The sequence below is a fragment of the Mustela nigripes genome, chromosome 7, assembly GCF_022355385.1.
Source record: "Mustela nigripes isolate SB6536 chromosome 7, MUSNIG.SB6536, whole genome shotgun sequence".
Classification (NCBI taxonomy): domain Eukaryota; kingdom Metazoa; phylum Chordata; class Mammalia; order Carnivora; family Mustelidae; genus Mustela; species Mustela nigripes.
In genome coordinates this window covers 115,221,232-115,236,010 of record NC_081563.1, presented here as the reverse complement: position 1 = coordinate 115,236,010, position 14,779 = coordinate 115,221,232, and the positions used below count along the sequence as shown (strand labels likewise).

General features: G+C 49.6%; 1 protein-coding gene across 7 annotated transcripts in view; it reads right to left on the bottom strand.

The window, feature by feature from the left end:
* DNMT3B (DNA methyltransferase 3 beta) overlaps positions 1-10,468 on the bottom strand; it is a 41,588-nt gene extending 31,120 nt beyond the window's left edge. For 6 of the 7 annotated variants that reach the window (XM_059406784.1, XM_059406786.1, XM_059406787.1 and 3 more), the window contains exon 1: positions 10,264-10,345. The gene's annotated coding sequence lies outside the window, so the exon portion shown is untranslated. Of the gene's footprint in view, positions 1-10,263 lie in introns of all 7 variants that reach the window. The other variant, XM_059406791.1, reaches the window with a different exon arrangement.
* Positions 10,469-14,779: the final 4,311 nt, after the last annotated feature.

Genomic DNA, 14,779 nt, shown 5'->3' with positions numbered 1-14,779 from the left:
CTCCGGGAAACTTGGAGTGATGTGCAAATGTGCAGAGGAAACCACCGCTGACTCAATCATGGGTGGGGCAGCATAAGGAGCTGAGGATTCAGAGATACCATACCCACCCCTGTGGCCATGTGTCCCTTAGAAGGCTGGAGCCAGAGAGCCCTGTGCCCTCTCCCTTAGGGGGTTAATGGAAGACAAGACCAGTATTCTGTAAAATTCCCACCTTGGTGCTGCCCCTCACAGTAGGCTACTCCTGTTGTCACAGCCAAAGCCTTAAATCTCAACTGTCTGCACCCAGAGGCAGTGGGGACAGAGATGCAGCCTTTAAGATGGCAAACCGACAACAGGATCCAAAATGCCACATGTCCGTATCCTGTCACATAGGCTGCTACTACTGCTAGCCATCGACCCAGGCCAAAGCTCTCACCAAGACCTATGTGCAAGGATGGTCACGGCGGTCCTATTTATCATGGCAAAATCTGCAAACACAGCACTGGCAAAGGCAACTGGCTAAATCCCATACAAGTATACCGCGAAGCTAGTGAGAGACAATGGCACGAGGTACCAACTAGGAGATGAAGCTATGCCAAGTGAAGTCTGGACAATAACACAATCTCAGTTGTTAATGTTAACATATGCATTAAGCCATGTTCCCCCAGCGTTTCTTTCCGGAACTTTTAAAAGTCAGGGCTCTCAGAAAGGTAGCTTATGAGTGAACTACAATATATGCCTGTGCTACTTTTACAGTCAGATGCTGTCCTAGAAACATTTCTTCCTTTGAAAACAGCCATTCAAGTTCTGTCACTCTGAAGTTACTTACAGTGGCACCTGGGTGGCTCAGTCCGTTAAGCCCAGGGTCCTGAGATCAAGTCTGGCATAAGGCTCCTCACTCAGTGGGGAGTCTACCTCTGCCCTCTGCCTCTGACCCTGCTCATGCTCTAATAAATGAATAAATCTTTTAAATAAAATTACTTATATATGGTAGTATATTTCCCTATGAAGAAAGCCAAACACCTGGGGCCCCTGGGTGGCTCTGTCATGCAAGTGTCTGCATCCCCAGGGGTGAGGGTCCCTGCTCCTGACCCTGCTCCATGAGTCGTCTGCTTCTCCCTCTTCCTCTGCTCCTCCCCCTACTCCTGAGATCTAGCTCTCACTGGGGTGCACTCTCAAATAAATCAACCAACCTTTAAAAAAAAAAAAGAAAATTAACTTAAACACCTGTAGTGACACGTATGTCCCAACCCCATTTCCTTTAAAAAGTTCCCATGTGAATGTAGAATGTTTCTGGGCTTACTTCTCTTTTTGGTATTTATCCCTTGCCTTCCCCTTTAGTCACTGTAGCACTCATATGTCCCAGGCTGGCCTGCTAACCTTACATTTCATGCGTCTCCTTAGAGGTCTTGAAAATCCCTTAGTTGGAGGGCACCTGGGTGCTCGGCAGGTGAAAGCCTCTGCCTTCGACTCAGGTCATGATCTGAGGATCCTAGGATTTTTTTTTTTTAAGATTTTATTTATTTATTTGAGAGAGAGAGAGATCACAAGTAGGCAGAGAGACAGGCAGAGAGAGGAGGAAGCAGGCTCCCTGCTGAGCAGAGCGCCCAATGCAGGGCTCGATGCCAGACCCCAGGTTCATGACCTGAGCCGAAGGCAGAGGCTTTAACCCACTGAGCTACCCAACAGCCCCTGAGGGTCCTAGGATTGAGCCCCACATCATGCGCTCTGCTCAGCGGGGAGCCTGCTTCACCCTCTCTCTCTCTGCCTGCCTCTCTGCCTACTTGTGATCTGTCAAATAAATAAAATCTTAAAAAAAAAAAAAGTATAGAAACAAAGCTAATAAAAACTTTAAAAATCCCTTAGTTGGCACATATTCTCATTTTCTATTTCCCTCTTCTGGCCCCAGATTTTTCTAGGGAGCCTAACTCTCCATGCAAATAAATTTACACAACAATTCTAACTGATTCAACACGGAAGGACTTGTATCACCCTCTCTACAATAATCAGTAAGTCCTTGTATGTATTTTAAAAGACAAAATTGGAGCAGAGGCACCTGGCTGGCTCAGGCAGAACACACAGCTCTTGATCTCAGGGTTGCGGAGTTTGAGCCCCACGTTGGGTGTAGCGATTAAAAAGAAAGACAAGGGCACCTGGGTGGCTCAGTGGGTTAAAGCCTCTGCCTTCAGCTCGGGTCATGATCCCCGGGTCCTGGGATGGAGGCCAGCATAGGGCTCACTGCTCAACAGGGAACCTGCTTCCTCCTCTCTCTCTGCCTGCCCTCTCTGCCTATTTGTGATCTCTGTCAAACAAATAAATAAAATCTTAAAAATAAAAAGACAAAATTTTCACAATACAAAGAAAAGCTATGGGATAGCAAGTAGGAGAGATGGGTTTAGATGGTGAAAAGGTACAAACTCCCAGTTATACATCCAGTCCTGTGAGATAATGTACAGCACGGTGACTAAAGCATTATGTATTTGGAAGCTGTGGACAGCAGACCTGAAGTCCTCATCACAAGAAATAAACTGGGGCACCTGGGTGGCTCAGCTGGTTAAGCATCTGCCTTCAGATCAGGTCATAATCCCAGGGTCCTGAGACTGAGCCCTATGTCCATCTCCCTCCTCAGCAGGGAGCCTGCTTCTCTCCCACACTCGTGTACTCGCTCTCTCAAATAAATAAAAAGAATCTTAACATATATATATAAAATAAACATGAGATTTATAAAATAACGGAATTACACAGTATAACTAGCTTTTGGAAAAAACCCATTAGCTCACAGAAGCTACTTCTTTAAAAGCCAGCTCTAAGTACCTGGTATGGGTTTGGGTCTGCCCATCATGAATGAAGCAGGTCTGCAGACAGAGTAGTGGGCACAAGGAGGTCCTCTGGAGGGTCTTAACCCAGCAGCACATCGGTACAATCTTGCCACTTCTGTGGGTCCAAGCCAGGTGGGGACAAATTTCTCAAAAAAATTTAACAGCATCAATCCGCATTCTACTCCTTGCTTAGCTGTGTGGCCTTAGAAAATGGCGATAATCATAGTTAATACTGAGCAATCACTCTGTATTCTGCTTACAGCTTAACACTCAACATCCTAGGGCAGATCCGGACACTGGGAAAGGCCACTTTTTGGTTTTGGATTTTTTTTTTTTTTTTTAAGATTTTGTTTACTTTGAGTGAGTGGGAGAGTGAGTGAGAGCCTGAGAAGGGAGAGGGACAGAAGGAGAAGCAAACTCCCTACTGAGCAGTAGGCTGTTGCAGACTCAATCCCCGGACACTAGGACCAAGACCTGCGCCAAAGGCAATCCCTTAACCAACGGGGCCACCCAGGCACCCCAGGGAAAGGCCACTCTTACCCATGCATCAGACAGCTATTCCTGTTAGGATTCAGGAAGCCATGCTCCGCACTGATAATCCTGAGTGACACAGGCCAGACAGCCCAGGCTCATGGAGCTTCCAGCTGGTTTAGGAGGATGGTAGGGGAAAGGCTAGTTGTTGTTAGACGAAATAAGGTTGGTCCACTCCAAAACCTACACTGCTCTTTCTTCAACTATAGAGACCCTTTTGCATAGGACAAGAAATAGGACAAAATTTTGCCCATGTGTGCCCACAAAATGTGTGCATTGGCTCAGAATCTTCCAAACCCTATCATCCAGTTGTGGCACACTGCCTCCCACGTAAGCCAGAAAACCTGCCACGGCACCTGGCCATTCAGGCATCGAGCCTAGTTAACACTCCGTTTCTCACCACTTCCTTCTGCAGCTTGCCCTTTAATGTCTGGTCCGGCTTCCAGAGCTGCAGGCACAGGACTCAGGCAGACCAATGTTAGTGAAGCCACAGAGCACACATTCACAGAGCTAGGAAGCCAGGGCATCAGTGCTCTGCTAGCTGCTGAAAACACCAACTAAGAAGCCATCATCCCTTCACCAGGAGCTGGAAGACTGGATTCTGCTCCAGCTGCAGTCCAAGCATGTCCACTTTCACCAGCAACAAATGCTGCTTAGAAAAGATGGGTGCCTGGGAGGTTCAGTGAGTTAAAGCCTCTGCCTTCAGCTCAGGTCATGATCTCAGGGTCCAGGGATTGATCCCTGCATCAGGCGCTCTGCTCAGCCGGGAGACTGCTTCGCCATTTCTTTGCCTGCCCCTCTGGTACTTGTGATCTGTCCAATTTAAGGGGAAAAAAAAAGTTTAAAAAAAAAAAGACCCGATAAAACTCAGAAGGTGGGGCTGCAGGGTGGATGGGAAGAACAGGTCAGACTGTTCTAGAGGCCACAGCCTCTCCTCCAGTAAGACTGAGACAGAGGACACCTGCCTGAGCCTGAAAACTGCCCAGTCCCCTTCCCCTGAAGTCAGGCCTCCACCTCCCAGGTAAGGCACTGGAAAATCCCTCTGCTCTGGGGAAGCAGACAGACCCAACAACAGAGAACACCCTTCACATTTTGGGAGGCCCAAAGGTAAATCCAAGTCACGGACCCACAAAGCAATGCCCCAGTTCAAATCTCAGACAATTTTAGTCTTTCTCAATCATGAAGATCAAAACGAGAACAGTAAAAAAAAATTAAAAAAAGAATACTCAAACATGGGACAGAAAACTAAAAACTCCAGAAATATCTTCAGGGCGAGAAAAGATCCAAAAAAAGCAAAAAACAAAAAAAAAAAACAAAAAACAAGATGAGGACACCACTGCAAAGGGAATTTCTAGGACAAGAGCTCCTTCAAAACCTAAAAAAGACAGAAGAAGGGGCACCTGCAGTCAGTTGAGTCTTGATTTTGGCTCAGGTCATGATCTGAGTGTCCTGAGATCCAGACCTGCATCAGCTTCCCCGATCCATGGGGGAGGCTGCTTGAAGATTCTCTCCTTCCCTCTCCCCTAGCCCACATATGCTCTAAAAATGTTTTAAATATTTTATTTATTTGAGAGAACTGAAATTGTGGGTGGTGGAGTAGGGGCAGAGGGAGAGATAAGCAGGCTCCCCGCTGAGCAGGGAGGTCCCATGGGGCTGGATCTCTGGGATCATGACTGAGCCACCCAGGCACCCTAAAATTATCTTTTGGAAAAGGGAGGATGGGGCACCTGGGTGGCTCAGTAGGTTAAAGCCTCTGCCTTCAGCTCAGGTCATGGCCCCAGGGCCCCAGGATAGAGCCCTGCATAGGTCTCTGCTCAGTAGGGAGTGTGCTTCTCCCTCTCTCTGCCTGCCTCTCTGCCTACTTGTGATCTCTATCAAATAAATAAGTAAAATCTTTTTTAAAATTTTTAAAAAAACAAAACAAGGGAGGGATGCCTGGTTAACACTTGGTTAACATCTACCTTGGGCTCAGGTCGTGATACCAGAATTGTCACATCAAGCTCCCAGCTCAGTGGGACAATTTTCAGGGTACCTGGGTAGCTCAGTGGGTTTTCTAGCTCAGGTCTTGTCTCAGGGTCACAGGATCAAGGCCCAGTCAGGATCTGCAGTCAGAGAGGTGTCTGCTTGTCCCTCTCCCTTTCCCTCTGCTTCTGCTCCCCACCACCCCATTTGTGCTCTCTCTCTCAAACAAAATCTTTTAAAAATTTAGTAAAAAATAAAAGACAATTCTCTAGAAAATCAGTCTGATCCTGAGACACAAAACTAGAGCAGACAGAAGGTCAAGAGGGCAGGCAGGGGTTTGCACTAAGTCAAAGCCCATAGATTGCAAGGTTTTAAATGAATGAAAATCTCTTAATCTCTTAAGGGGAAGGAGAGGCAACTTTCATCGGGCAAGCTGGTGAAAAAAATAGCAGAAGCCAATGGTGGCAGATTCTAGAGAATCTCTTCCTGTGTTCTCCAAAACTATCCTCCAGCTGCTTGGTAAGGCAGCCCCAGTGGTGATGATGGTGCTAAGAACTCACGGTGCCACCCTTCCTTGCCACTGTCCTCTCCTTGGGTTCTGGTCTCTTCTCTTATTAAAGGCCTTCCAGTCCTGTCCACATGCAAATGCACGGGCCCCAAAATGAAAGCGAAACACTGATTACCTTGGGATTGTGAAATTATAGATGACTAGTTTCTTCTTGGCACTGGAAGATGGTAAATTTTATTTTCACTTGCCTCATTCTTTGAATGTCATTTTCTGAAATATTTCAATTCCCTAGACAGGCCACCCTCATTCTTTACTTATTCCCTGGAAAAAAACTCAGGAATACTAACTTGGATAACTAGGATGTTTCCCTCAAGAAGTAAACAGCCACTTCTCAATTTATCTGGGCATTTACTACAAAAGTGCAGTTTTGTTTGTTTTTTTTTTTTTTTCCCCCAAGTAATCTCTCTACCCAACGTGGGGCTTGAACTCACAACCAGAGATCAAAGGAGTCACATGTTCTTCCAACTAAGCCAGCCAGGGGTCCCCATAACATACAACATTTACTGAATTTTTTAATCTATAGCAACTCAACTGCCTTAAACATCCCCATCAACTGGCCAACCATTGTTGGCCTCTGTACAGATGGAACAACTGAGATGAAGTCAGTGACTTATAAAAATGGAATGAGTAAGTGTATGAATCCAGACCTGATTCTAATGCCCAAGCCCCTTTGTGGCTTCAGACAGATAATATAACCCAGAGGGTAACAGGCTTTTCATAATATAGATGCCCCTGAACAATGCAGGTTTGAATTACAGGTGTCTTCTAAGTTGATTATTTTTTTTCAGTAAACATATTGAAAAATATTTTGGAGACTTCCAACAATTTGAAAAAACTCAGATGAACCGCACAGCCTAAAAATACTAAAAACTTAAGTTAGGTATTATTCGGGGCACCTGGGTGGCTCAGAGGATTAAGCCTCTGCCTTTGGCTCAGTTCTCAGGGTCCTGGGATGGAGCCCGGCATCTGGCTCTCTGCTCAGCAGGGAGCCTGCTTCTCCCTCTCTCTCCGCCTACTTGTGATTTCTGTCAAATAAATAAATAAAATCTTTAAAAAAAAAGTTAGGGATTATTCTTAGAATAAATTATAGAATACATGTTACATACAAAATGTGTTAAAAGACTTATCAGCAATGTTTCTGGTCAACAGTAGGCTATTAAGTTTGCGGGGGGGGGGGGGGCAAGTTAAACTGGATTTTCAAGGGCGGGGGGGGGGGGGGGGGGCCTCAGTGCCCCTAACCCCGGCATTGTTAAAGGGTCAACTGCACTTAGGCCCCCCCCCTCTATTTTGTGAACTAACAACTAAAATAAAAGGATCTGGATTCCATTTAGCCCTAACTACACTGGGTAGGTGTGGACTTTAAACCCACTTCACAGACTGGAAGGACCATCTCCAGAAATGCAATCCTCCTCTGCATTCACCAGGCCACTTCCTCCCGGCACAGCCAGATAGGTCCATGTGAACACCTGCAGTAGGCTTTCTATCTTCTGGAGGAAGGAATGGCATCCCCAGGATGTCAGCGGAGGTGCAGTATTCTTCTGAACAGCACGAACCACCAAGGTGCAGAAGCAAGTGGACTGCGCAGCACCTCAGTCCCATCAATTACAGAAGGAAGAGGTCAGCCTCCCCAACGAGACAAATCTGCCCATCACTTTACAAGGAAAAGGATGGTTTGCAAATGAAATGAGGAATTCTGCACTTCTTTGGTCCACCAAGAAACTGGAAAATCAACCTGAGCTCACAATTTAAGAAACACACACACACACAAAATCTAACGCCTATCATGGGCGAGGTCTGATGAAATCAAAAAAGCTGTGTGAGCCTGAAGGGTAGGACAGCGGGCTTGAGAGCTGGTCTGAGAAAAGGAATCCAATCCTTTCCTTTCCTTTTTTTTTTTTCTAGATTTTATTTATTCATTTGTCAGAGCACAAGTAGGGGAAGTAGTAGGCAGAGCTTGAGAAGCAGGCTCCCTGCTGAGCAAGGAGCCTGATGTTGGACCTGAACCCAAGACCCTGGGGATCATGACCTGAGCCAAATGCAGATGCTTAACCAACTGAGCTACCCAGGCATCCCAGACAAAAGGAATCTTAAGGTTAAGCTTTCCTGAAAGGAGAACTTGCCCAAACCCCAAATCTGAAGCAGGTCCCTAAGACTGCAATGAGAGGGGACAGGCCCCTTTGGGTCACAGGCCCACGTGGCTAGAAAAAAAGGAAGGGAAGCAGCCTCCCCCATCCCCACCTCCCTTTCACCCCCTGCAGCTCCCAGATACCCTCCTCCCCCCCTCTTCTAGCCTTGAATGGGGGTGTGGCTGGGACTGTGGCTCTAAGGAGCAGGATGCAGGCAGCCCCCAACCCCTTTGTCTGGGCCCTCTCCACCCCAAGTGGTGGAGGAGGTAAAGGATCTTACTCACCTCTGCAATTATGCCTCCAAGGTAAGCCTCATGCTTTTGGTGGGGGGGGGGGGTGTAAAAATGGCCCTAACCCATAAAAGAAAACCCTGGCTCCTTTCAAAAGGCAACAAAGGCGTTCCTTCCTGCCAACTCCCAAATCGAGGACAATGATTTGGAAAAGCTTTCATAGCTAAGAGGAATAGAGTACCTAGAAGTCAGGCAGGATAGGCGGGGCTGGCAGAGGTGCCTCCCTTCATACCCCACCCCGCCCCGTTCTCATTAATGGCTCCCCTAAAAAAGAAGGGCTACTGGTTAAATACAGATGTCAACATTCATCACCCGCTATGCCAAGCACTAGCCCATCAAACCCTCACCCAAACCCAGTGTGGTAGGGACTACTTATACCCCTGAGACATCTAAGGAACATAGAGGGTAAAGGTTAAATCATGCATCGACTCATTTCATTCTTACACAACCTGGGGGTTATTAGTAAGAGCATTGCTGTTTCACAGATGTAGTAACTATTAAACACAGAGAGAAATGGACTTGGTGTGACAGATTTAAATATGTGAAAAGACCTATACATGTCCTTAAAGAGGGCAGCCAGCTTACCTCTCACAAGGATGCTAACAGCAGCAGACTTTCTCTGATTACTGTATACCAGCCCTATAACATTAGTACCATCATTTCCACCCTGGAAAAATCAAGGCAGCCTTGCAACCCAATGTGGGGTGGGGGATGGTCTCAAGAAGCCACAACAGGTGTTGGGAGAGGAATGCAGGGGTAGCTCAGGGTCCTGGGCCCTCCACCTGAGGGCCCCAAAAGGAAAATCGGTCCTGAGCAAAATTACCACCAGCCCAAAACCCCAGCATCCAGAATTGAGAGGCGGCAAAAATTCATACTCTGTCCTTAACTGTCTTTACTTCATGAACCCTTTCAGCTTGCAGGGTGGGGGGATTAAGAACCACAGGGCTCTGCCTCTCAGCCCAGGTAAGGGGGAAAGGCAGGCTGGAGGTGGAAGCACAGGCCTGGTGCTGGGCCCAAACCGCTGCCCTTCTTCGCCACAGGTGAGTGAACCCAGCAGGAAAGCCTGAGCCCAAGAGCGGCTCCCTGCTGCTAACTTGCTAAGTTCACCCCAGTCTTTCTCCGTCTCCACTTTTTCTCCTGGGAAGTGGGACTCAACAGCTACCCTCCAACAATCACAAGAGGTGGGAAGTTGTTCTTCTGGGAGGCGGTGCTACACAGCGATTGAGACCTCAGTTTGCGGAGTGGGGGAAGTGGGATCAGCTCCATCCCGGAAGAGGGGAAAAATGGAAAGTGAGCCCCCAGGGCAGGCGGCGTGACCCGGGCAGGACTGCGCCACCCCGACTCGGCTCCTTCCCGGCCAGGTGCGCTAAGGCTGCCCCGCCGTGCCTCGCCGGGGTGGCTCACCTAGGGAGGACCCCGAGAGACCGTCCCTCCGGCACACACACCCTGGCTCACCCCGCCCGCACCCACATCCATTAATAATATTATATCCCGGGGGGGGGGGGGGGGGGCGCGGACGCGTCCCTCGCCTGAAACCCACAGGTCCTAGTCATAACGGACCGACGCCCACCTTCCTGGCCGAACTCTTTCCCCCTTCAGAGGCTCGCTCTTAAGCGGAGGCCAGGAAGGACACCCCTCCCAATGAGGAAAGGAGACACAAGTCCTCGCCTCGACCCCAAGAAGGCCACCCCCGTCTCCCTCCCTAGGGAGGAACCTCTTTCCCTCGGTATCTTGGACAGCGTGAGTATTCCTCCCACCCCTTCAAAAACATGCCCCCCCACTCCCATTTTTCCTTCTTGCCTCAGGTGGTCCAAGGGTCCGCTCCTCCCCTACAGTGCCGGGTCTCCACCCGGACGGGAGCCGCCTCCCCCGGACGTCCCAGGAAGAGGGTCCCTCCTGGCAGTCCCGGGACCCCTCTGCTGCCCCCTCCCCCACCAGTCCCCGGACCCCCGGACTGACGAGCCTCCCCGGGGCCACCGGGCGCTCACCTGCCGAGAACCTGGCTCGGGCGCCGCTCCGCGGTCGAGCCGCGGGTCGGGACAGCCTGGCGGGAGGCCGGCGGGCGGCCGAGCACGGTGCTCGGCTCGCGAATCTCCGGCGCCGATCGCCGAACTACGTTTACTTGGGCCACTTAACCCCCGCGCTGCCGGCCTGGCGCGGCGGCCGCCCGCTCGCCGACCTGCCAGTGGGCCGGTTGCGTCCGTCGGGGGGCGCTCGGAGCGTCCACGCGGGCAGCGGCCGCGGGGCTGGGGGGCGGCTGCTGCGCCGAAGTACCGCAGACCAGACGGGGCAGCGAGAGTGGGTGGGGAGGGGGCGGTGCCGAGGCCCCTTGTAACCCCAGCCAGGCGCTCGCCCCGCCCCCACCCGGGGGCGCCCCCGCCGCAGCCACTCAGAGCCGGCCCCGGGCGCGGGGGGCGGAACGAGGGGTGGGGACGAGGGAAATTTGAAATCACTTCGGAGCCTCCCCCTCCGCCCCTCCTCCACAGGCACCGCCTCCTATCCCCCCCTCCTCCTGTTAAATCACCCACCCGGTTAACTGGCCCTGATGGGGGTCTTAGCCGCCATCCCCCCAACAGACACACACATATACACACGCAGGGACTCCGCCGGGGACCCCCTTTCCCCGCCCCCCCACCCTGAGCAGGACACGAACGCACAGGTTTGGATGCGCGGCCCAGAGAGGGAAGGGCCCTCACTGGAGTCACACAGCAGTGGAGTCTCCTCTCTGCCCCCACCTCCAGCCGCAATGCCACCTGGGCGCTGCCCTGCACCAGCCAGTCAGTCACCCCCTCTGGACCCTCTGATCAGTCCTTCCTTCCTCCCACCCTGCTGAGCCTTTGTCAGCCATCTTGAGGGGAGGGTGGGGAGGGGAGGGGAAAGGAGAGCCGACAGGGAAGGCGGCCTGGTCCTTGGCTGCGTGGGTTCTCAGGTCCTGCCGGCCTCACCAGCAGGAGAAGCCCTACTCTTAGGTCTCAAGTGCCTCTGTCCTTAAGGGCGGTGAACTATTGGAAAAGAGCACTTACAAATATTTATGGTACCTGGTATTTGTATTCATATATTTGTTTATCTGCTTATTGTGTGTTTCTCCGCAGGTTATAACGTGAGGCAGGTTCTCCGTGTATCTTAGGACACAGAAGATGCTTAATAAATGTCTGTTGAATGAACGAATGAGAGAAAAATGAATGATAACAAGGTGGCCTACAAGGCCCTATAAGAGCTGGATCCTGCCTGCCTTTCCAGGCATTTCCAATCCACTCCCCTCCCCCACTTCACTCCACCTTCTCACCTCTTGGCTGTTCCTCAAACACATCAAGCATGCTCCTGGATATTCCTTGTCCAGAGAACTCTGCATGGCCAGTGTCTCAGCCTTCCAAAGGGTCACCTTCTAGAGATGCTTTTCCTGACCACCCCACCTAACAGCCTCCCCACTTCATCCCTCCTATCTGATTTCATTCCCTTTGTAGCACACAGAGCTATTTTTATTTTTAAGATTTTATTTATTTATTTGAGAGAAAGGCTGAGCATGGGGGTGGGGGGTGCAGAGGGAGAAGGAGAAGCAGACTCCCTGCTGAGCAGGGAGTCAGAGAGATCATGGCTTGAGCTGAAGGCAGATGCTTAACCAACTGAGCTATCCAAGCACCCCACGCAGAGCTTTTTCTTCTTTATTTTTTTATTAACATATAATGTATTATTTGCTCCAAGGCCACGCAGAGCTATTTCAAATTGTTTTGGATATTTCCTTGTTTACATCTTTCTTTTTCTTGCCTTTTTTTTCTTGTTACACACACACACACACACACACACACACACACACTATAAACCATACTCCATGAGGGCAGAAACCACATCTGTCTTGTTGCAAGCTGTATTTCCAGTGCCCACAGGAGGAGCTGAATACACGTTTATTGAATGAACGAAAGAACACGGTTTCCTGCCTCCAGGGCTCCAGTTCTCTGAGTAAAACCACAGCTTTCTCCCTTCATCTCCTACCAGGTATTGCAAATAACTAAACGGCCAATTATTTGGAAGAGTAGACAGTTCTAAACCTATTGGATATTGTCCTACCTAGGAACCTGGATGGAGGTTAAGGAAATATGAGCGATGGGAGGGCCTTCTGTGAATGAGCAGCAGGAACTTCTTGGCCTCTGGCACAAACAGCCAAAATTCAGTTCCAGTGTTGGAAGAAGGGGATCTCTCCAGAGGGGCTGTAGCTTGTCCCCGCCATCGGAGGTATGCCTTTAGGGAAAAGAAATATATAAGCAGTGGGCCTGTGGGGAGGGCTGCTGGGCCTGTTTTCTGATCCATAAGCCAAGACCTTTCCACGTGGCAAAGATATCTATACTACTGAGGAAGCTGGGAGGCCTAGTTTAGATGCCAGAGGGTTGGGTTTCCCGGGACATGGCAGATATTTCTGGGGACAGCAGACCACCTGATTTCTGGAAGAAAAAAAGGAGAGGGTCTCAATAAACAAGTGTTCTGAGTCCTATCATTTGGAAAGGAGGTTGAATGCCAGGAGAACAAGTAGAAGAAAAATGGCATGATATCTCCCTAGGGCACAGATTTATAGTTTGCAAAGTTAATTCATTATATTTTCCACATCATTTGAGCCTCAGAACCACTTCAGGAGGAGTCAGGGCAAGGAGAATCAGGGCACCTTTTCAGATGAGGGGACTGAGGCCCAGAGAAGAGAGGGATTTGTGCGAAGTGAGTCATCCAGACAGCCTGACCTTGACTGAACAACTGCTAAGCAGTGGGCAGCTGGATAGGAATTCAGACAGGAAAGCCCATAGCTTACCTGTTAGGTAGGGAGTACAGAAAATGAATGTAAATAAGCAAATAAGAGGGGCACCTGGGTGGCTCAGTGGGTTAAAGCCTCTGTCTTTTGCTCAGGTCATGATCCCAGGGTCGTGGGATGGAGCCCCACATCGGGCTCTCTGCTCAGCTGCTTCCCTCTCTCTCTGCCTGCCTCTCTGCCTACTTGTGATCTCTGTCTGTCAAATAAATAAATAAAATCTTAAAAAACAAACAAACAAACAAAAACTAAGCAAATAAGAGACTATCTGGTGTGGATCAGTATGGGACAAGGATAAAATGGAGACAGGATTGATAGAGCCAGGGGAAGATCTAGGTCAGGATTCAACTTGTGGACAGCATGTGCTAGGGGCCAGGATGGCACTGTAGCCAGAGCAGAGGGAGTGAGAAGGGGTGAAACAATAGGGGGCCAGGTCTTGTAGGACAAATAAGCCATGGCAGGGATTTTGGATGTCACCATTTAAGCCATGATCTGACTCAAATGTTAATATCAGATCCAAGTGGACAGGTAGATGGGGAGGAGACCTGATTGGGAAAACTGGGAATGGTAGCCTGGATCATGGTGGGAGTAGAGGAGGTCGAGAAAAGTGACCGAATTGGGGATAGATTGTGGAGATTGGGCCAAGGGGTGCTGATGACTCCAGGGGGTAAAGGGAGGGATGGCATCAAGGATGGCCCCTAGAATTTTAGCCTGAGCACCTGGGGGAAGGGTGGTGCATTTACCTAAATGAGGGAGGTTTAAGAAGGTTAATGTGGATTTGGAGGGGAGCTCAGCAGGTCTGCCTTGGCCTCATGAATGTGGACTCACACTGTGGTCAGGGCTGGTACATGGTCCCCTGACTCTGTCCAATGCTCCTTTCAGTGACTGGGTGGTAGGGCACACCATATACATCTCCCACACCACACCCCCTCCTCCAGCACTCATTCTCAGTGGGGCAGACCCCATGTCCTATGGGGGGAATTTTCATCAGACACTATGGGTTGAATTCCACCTCCAAGGTTGCAGGAATCTGCTAAGTCACCTGGTCTCTCTGAGCCTCAGTTTTCCTAGCCAAAGGGAGAGAATAAATACTTCATTGCCCCTGGGACCAATGAATGAATCATTAAATGAAAACATTGGTGCTGGATTACCCAGATAGGCAGACAAGGCTCCAGCCCCCAAAGAAATGTTTTTATGAAAGATTTTGCCTTTTTTCCCTCATGATCCCCGCAATCCCCAAGGTTTTGCTTTTTGATGTTGAAAGAACCACACAGTTGGGGAGCCTATCTGGCTCAGTTGGTGGAGAGTGAGTGCAACTTTTGATCTCCGGGTCTTGAGTTCAAGCCCCATGTTGATGGGCATAGAGATTACTTAATAAAAATAAATAAAATTCATATAGCTGTTACTACACAAATACACACAGGCAGTGGAGAACATGGACGATCAGAAGGAAAACCAGTTTCTAGACTGATTTCAAGTCTTCCCATGGTTGTGCACTGGTGAAACCGTGTTTCTTTATAAAATTTGTCCTAAGGGGCGCCTTGAAGACTCAGTGTGTTAAAGCCTCTGCCTTTGGCTTAGGTCATGATCCCAGTGTCCCAGGATCAAGCCCAGGATCAAGCCCCGAATCAGGCTCTCTGCTCAGCAGGGAGCCTGCTTCCCTTCCTCTCTCTCTGCCTGCCTCTCTGCCTACTTGTGATCTCTGTCAAATA